Source organism: Chelonia mydas, chromosome 4, assembly GCF_015237465.2.
Source record: "Chelonia mydas isolate rCheMyd1 chromosome 4, rCheMyd1.pri.v2, whole genome shotgun sequence".
NCBI classification, from domain to species: domain Eukaryota; kingdom Metazoa; phylum Chordata; order Testudines; family Cheloniidae; genus Chelonia; species Chelonia mydas.
The window spans coordinates 130923340-130930388 of NC_057852.1; positions in this window are offsets into that span (position 1 = coordinate 130923340).

Below are 7049 nucleotides of genomic sequence, written 5' to 3' on the forward strand. Positions count from 1 at the left end.
CCACTTGGAGCACACACCAGCCTCCACTAACCCGGAGGACGTGACAATAAGAACAACCCTCTTAGTAGATCCACTATTCATCAGCGATGCCCTTACTTATCCATCATTTCAAATGGCTGCAAACAATAGAGCTGGACCTCTGGGAGAACTAAGACCACACAAGCTTTGCTTATCACCAGGATGCCTTGGTGAAATTACACCTTTGTCATGTATATTTTGGAGTTATATTATTCCCTAAGTCTGTGTCCCATGCTCAGTTCTGATGGGCTTGACATAGGTATTCAGTGTGAAAACTATAGTTCTCTCCTCCCCCATCAGGATTCATTTTCTTCTTTTTACCCTGGGCACATCTGAACTTGTTCTTATTGACTCAGCCCCAAAGCATAGGCTAAATAAGACTAAGAGTATGGTCTCACTGAGGTTATACAGTTAGGTTGTTCCTGCTCTCCGGAAAACCAGTAATTAGTCAGAAGCAGAAATAAAAGAAAACAATGAGCCAGGTCCTCGGCTGGTATAAATCAATGTAACTTCACTGAAGACAAAAGAACTATGGAGATTTAGACCCACTGAGGATTTGGCTCTGAACTGCATCAGCACTGATTAGGTCAGAAAAAGTAACCTCCATGTATCTCCCACCGTGAATGTACTGATTTATTAAGAAAAGACCTGGAGTAGCAAAATGCCCTCCCAAGCTCTTATCAGTTACAAAAGGTGAGGTGTTGAGTACACATAAATCTGGTCCTTCTTATGTATACAGTAATATTCCTTTTGCTCTGCTACTCCTGGAGATGAAAAGGCAAGGATGGATTGTGCCTGCTTTATATAAACCAATAACAGAGCAAGAAAGGTATGCAGGAAACCTGAAAACAGGATAGTGAATCAGCTTCAAATGGTCAGACTCTATATATCAGCCACGTCCCTGAATCAGGAATAAGAGATTGTAACCAATGAAGGGGGTGGTCTTGGACTATGGAACATTGAGTGGCAGGTGTGGGATTGTTGCAGGTCACCAAACAACCCAGTATAGTAGCACAAATTTTCAGAGGGTAAAGACCACAGAGGCAAACTAGCTACCTACTCTTAGTGGGAAACATACTGTTTACAATATATGTATATCTAAGAGGTCTGTTTTCACTTGGTGATCTTATCTACCCTGGACTATTTTCAGAGGTAACTGTATTACAGCAACTCTGTGATCTAATGATAATGTTTACCAGCAATATAGTTTGTCTATTTATACGGCATACTGAACACTTTAAGTTTTCGAAGTTCAGCAAAACATTAAAGGCTAGATTGGAGCAGTTATGCCCTACCCTGCCTAAGGGGTGGTATGTAGCCACAACAGAAGGATTTTGCCTCAGCCAGGCATAATGTCTCTCCATGTGGATCTTTGCCCAGGAGGGGTGTGCAATCTGCTCCATTTGTAGCCGCCTTTTTGATAATTGCAACATTTTGTACCCTCTGGTCCTCTGATTTTAATGAGAAGTGTGGCATACTTTTGCAAGCAGCTCCGCCACTTCATTTTTTTTAGATCCTTTGGAACTCCCAGATGTACACCATCTGGTCCTGGTGACTTGTTGTTTAACTTATCAATTTGTTCTACCACTATCTCCTTTGACACTCAGTTCCTGACTGCATCTCATTTCTGTTTCCTAAAAAAGAGTTGCGTTGATGTAAGTATCTCCCTTACACACGCTGTGGTTTGCTGATGCAAAGAAATAATTTCTCTTCTTTGCTATCTCCTTATTGGCCTCGATATATTCCTTTACAACCTGTATATTCAGCAGGCCCACTAGTTCTCTCACAGACTTCCTGCTTCTGACAGATTCATGAATGTCAGGGTCAGAGAGGACCAATGACAATATAGTTTGATTTCTTGCATAACAGAGACCAGAGACTTTCACAAGTGATTCCTAAATCTACTCCCACAACTTGAGGTTAAACTCGAGCACGTTTATTTAAAAGGCATCTTAAAAAGACTGTAAGTTTTAAAATTTAGCACATCCCTTAGTAATCTGTTCCAATACTTAATTACCCTTTGTTCCGGTTTGAACTTGGCTGATTTCAACTTCTAGCCATTGGATCTTCTTATGCCTCTGTCTGCTAGATTGAAGACTAATATACTTACATTTTTCTTTTTGTTTCTGTATATCTTTGGCTAAAATGTCAGTTAACTAAAATCTTTGGCTAAGATTCAGGGCCAGTGCAGAATAAGGAGGGAAGTGGGAAACTGATGGATTCAAAGTAATAATTCTGTGTCACTTCTGTCCTTACTATAAGTGTTAGTTCTTTCTGTCCGTATCCCAGGTGACTGCTAGTGAGTGAGACATACTTGCACGCATTGACTGAGCCGGGGTTATGGCTTGCTGGTCTTGTTTTATTAAATCTGCAGTGAAGGGCAGACATTGGGTATTGAATGTCGAATTCCTAGGCATATTGGTGGAAAAAGGTGGTTCCCCCTGAGAACAGGATTTACGTGCTGAAAATATATTACAGGAAGCAATGTTTTGTGAGAGATTGCTGTCAGCCCTGCTTGCTCCCTGGACAGAAGCAACCCACTAGATTGAATCCAGATGGAAGTTCAACAGTGGGGGCAAGAAAACATCTGCCACCTTCGGGATGCAGCAGGTCAGCTTATCTCGGATGAAATGCCAATCTGCTGTGCAAGGCCGAATGGAGAAATAACCTCCCATTGAACAATGGAGGGCTGTACAGGTGAGGAAAGAAAGCAGAGCTCCTATGAATATAGTACAGAACCTGATTCTGAAGAGCCACTCCCTCTATCTAGATAGCCTCAGGAACTAGGGCTGGAATAACTCCACAGCAAGGAACCCTTAAAACATTGCACTTGCCTGAGGAATGGGGGGAATGGGCAGTGGTGGTGTTAGGCATGTGCAGCCCATGCAATCTGGGAGGGCCTCGAGGCAGCAAAGGGGTCCCTTAACATGGTGGCTAAGTCACTTGTCCTTGGTGACAAAGTGAAATGCAAACCCCACCCAGCGTGATGATGCAGGGGAGCAAACTCTGCCCAGCATGGTCGGAGGGCAACACAGATAGGGGCCCCAAAACTGAGCTTCGCAGGGCACCACCATGGGACAAACACTATCCCTGTGAATGGGGGTTAATCTTCTCCCTGATGAATGGTCTGTTACTTCAGATTTGGAATCCCCTAATTGGTGATATGTGGATGGGGACGTCACTGTTCTCCCCAGTTTTGGGGGAAGGGATAGGACTCTTTCCTTTCTCCGTGATCCTGGGTCAAAGCACACTGAAGTAAATGGGAGCTTTTCCACTGACTTCAATGGGCTTTGGATCGGGTCTTATGTGAACTGCACATCAGAGCTGTTAGCCAGAGATAGATGTTCCTTTCACCTTTGTGCCTATAAAAGCCCCTTTAGTCCCACTACCTACAGACACTGGGTATGGGGTAGGATATAGTCAGGGCTGTAGCTGAATGCCACAACCTAGCCCTGAATCGTCCATTACCACCCACAAACATACATTGGGCATAACAGCTAGGGGTATATTTCCCCCTACTATAGGCTGGGCTGGTAGAGAAAATGTGTTGGTGGAGGACTGGGAGCCAGTAGCTGAGGGGAAGACTGAGATTGGTTGGGGAACTGGTGCAGGAGACTGGGGCTAGCAATGGTTTGGCAAGGAGATTAGAACTGGGCATTTGGGGACTCTGGAGAGTTTGGACTGGGGTTGCTGAACAAGGACATTGAGACCGAAGTGAGAAGCATGAGACTTGGAGACTGGGATTAGCTCAGTGAGGAGAACAGGACTGGGATGAGGAGTCAACGGTGAATGAGAGACCAGTCAGAGACAAGGACAGGATGGAGCTGATGGGGCAGAAGGGGTCAAGCTTTGAGGAATAGGCAGAAGATTCTGTGCCCACTAGACACCGTCTCCTTCAGAGCCTGGAATGGAACCCAAGGTTCCTAACTCTCACCATTCCTCTGCAGCCAGCAAATATCTGTGAAACCTCCTTTTCCCCTCCAGTGCTTGTCCTTATTGAGGATGGCAACCTACTACTGCTCTCAGTTACTGCAAATAGTAGAGGTCTAGGAGATGGATCTAAAGGTTCCAAGATTGCTGATGACCCATCTGGGTGGCAATATGATGTCACATGACAGAATTTTTGTTTTTCAGTTTACTTTTTTTTAAAAGCTAGAAACTTACATTTACCTCCCCAAGTTAGTGGTACATTATTAAGGTTGAAAAGTTAAGCACTAAAAAGTTAAGCAACAACTAGGATTCAGGTTGACTGTGCAAATTAAGGCCAAATGAAAGTTGCACAGTCATATGCTAATTTATGAGTGCTTGACTTTTGCAACCTGAATAATGTTCTTTTGTGCGTTTGTGCACAACTCCCATTGATAATAAATAAGAATCACTCTTCTGTATTATGGAGATAATAGGCCCTTTCACTAGTGGTTATATATTGTAACTGATTTTATGTTTTGTTTTGTTTTTTTTTTATTGTCATTTTTCTTCACAGCTATTGCAATAGCAAATTGTTCTGTCATTAGGTTCTCCTTAGTAATCTACTATGCTTTTATTAAAAGGGAAAAGTAGCTATGCCCCAAGAGTCTAAAGAGATTTTTTTCATGCAGTTAACTAATTTCTGCTTTATTTGAAAATTGTTCTTTCATTATTAACACTGCCTCTCCCACCTAAAATCATTTGTGTAATGTCTATTGCCATCTCCGTATTCCCAGCTATAGAATGGGTCTGTTGACTTGTCAGATTTAATAAGCAAAAAGCAGCAAAGTCATTCAAATCTGTCAAAAATGTGTGTGTGTTAACATTCAATTTAGCCCAGGAAAGGGAGGAATGGAGTGTGAAGAATATGGCTGAATAGACTAATTCAATTTTAATGGAACTTCAGTTCTGTTTACTGGCTTTCTGTTTGTCAAATGGTTTATTTCTTTTGTTGTTTCAACGATTTTTCAAAAAGAAAAGGAGTACTTGTGGCACCTTAGAGACTAACCAATTTATTTGAGCATAAGCTTTCGTGAGCTACAGCTCACATCACTGCATCCGATGAAGTGAGCTGTAGCTCACGAAAGCTTATGCTCAAATAAATTGGTTAGTCTCTAAGGTGCCACAAGTACTCCTTTTCTTTTTGCAAATACAGACTAACACGGCTGTTACTCTGAAAGATTTTTCAAAGTCCTTAACAAAACACTGATCATCTGCCATGCTACCCAAAGCAAGCTGACCACCACTCACCAAGGAAATGAAACCCAGTCATACACAGGGTTAGGAATTCATTAGTGAGGACAAATGTGAGGTGGAATGGTAAATTCATCCTTTATTTTTATTTATTTGTATGACTATAGTTCTTAGCAGCCCTCCTCAGGAGATAGGTCAAACACAGAACAAAGAGAGCCCTCCCCCAAGGCCTTACAATCTAAGGAGAAGACAAGATGCAACAGATGGATACAGACAGAAGGAAGGGTGTACAAGGGAAAAATGAGACATGACAGGCAGTGATCTAAGCACATAAGCAGTAGCAGCTAAAGGCTTCAGCAGAACTCAGGGTCCCATTGCACTAGTTGTTGTACATTTGCATAGTAGAGAGAATACCTGCCCTGAGATAGGGAACCGAGCACAGAGAGAGTAAGTGAACTTCCTGCCCAAGATCCTACTGGCTACGTCCGTGGCAGAATTGGGAACTGAAGTCAGATCCTCTGAGTCCCAATCCAGTGTCTTACTCATACTTCATACTCCAGCAGAAATAGATGTCAGGGAGAGCAAAGAGTGAACACTGCTAGCTCTGTGCTAAAGCATAATTATACTGTATCTCTGATTCTCTGCCTTTTCATTAGAGATGAGTTCATCTCATTTCAACCTTATATGGTCCTTATCACCACAGTATCTGAGCACCTCACAATCTTATCCTGACCAGACCCCTGTGAGATAGGGCAGTGCTATTATCCCCATTTTACAGAGGGGAAACTGAGGCACGGAGCAGTCAAGAGACCTGCACAAGGTCACAAATGAGGTCTGTAACAAAGCAGGGACTTGAGCCCCTCATCTCTTAGGCTAGATCCCAACCACTGGCCCATCATTCTTCTCCTGTCCTGGTATCCTCACTCCACACATAGAAACCTCCGTATCGAAACTTTCTATACCTCACCCTGTTTATTTATTAAAGATTATGTTAATACCAGAGGAGATGGCATTTAAGTATGATGTAATTTCAGAATTTCAGTTCTGTGTTAGATTTTGGTGCTAGAGTTTCTGTGGTGTGGGTGTTAACCCTGGTATTTCATTGTAGATTACCCATTTTATGAGCCAGACAGTGGAGGGGTGGAAGGAGCTATCTGGGTGCTGTAAAATGAACAAACTGGCTGTAACTCTTTTTTTATACTTAGTATGGCATAAAGTAGATGTGTTTTATAGATTAAACTACAAATAGGTACTTCTGCCATGACCGGGGTATTCTGTGTTTGTAATTAATTACCTATGTACTAGACAACGAATATTCATAGATACTGCTGGTGTGTTTAGAGTTAATAAAATCTCTCACTAAAATGTTCTGGGCAGTTGACTTAACTCTTTCATCACTGGTCAGCTTCTGCTGCTGAAATGTATCTCATGTTATCATGTCCCTGAAACTGGATTCAGAAGTGTATCAGGTGCCTTCTATCTGGGAGTACTGGGAATGTTCAGCAGCAATTGATTATCATGAAATTCATTGAAATAACATGAATGCACTGATTACTCTGAAACTCAGGGGTTTTAGCAGGTCTTAGAGGGTTGTTCACCTTCTGCTAAAGAAGACAATTCTTTGAATTGGGAGAGCGGCATGGAAGATGCACCAGAAGATGCCAGAAGAAGGATCTGAGCCAGAAGATAACAGGTGGGGAGTGAGAGAATGTGAGAATGCATCTCTATCACAGATTTTGTTAGGAGAAGGGAGATTGTATGTAGACAGAAGGTCATGGGGCTTCACAGAGGCTTCCAGTAATTTCATATATTTTGGACAAGCTTTGGCTAAGTATCTGCATACTTAGCAGTGAAATTCGTCTAGGCTTGTG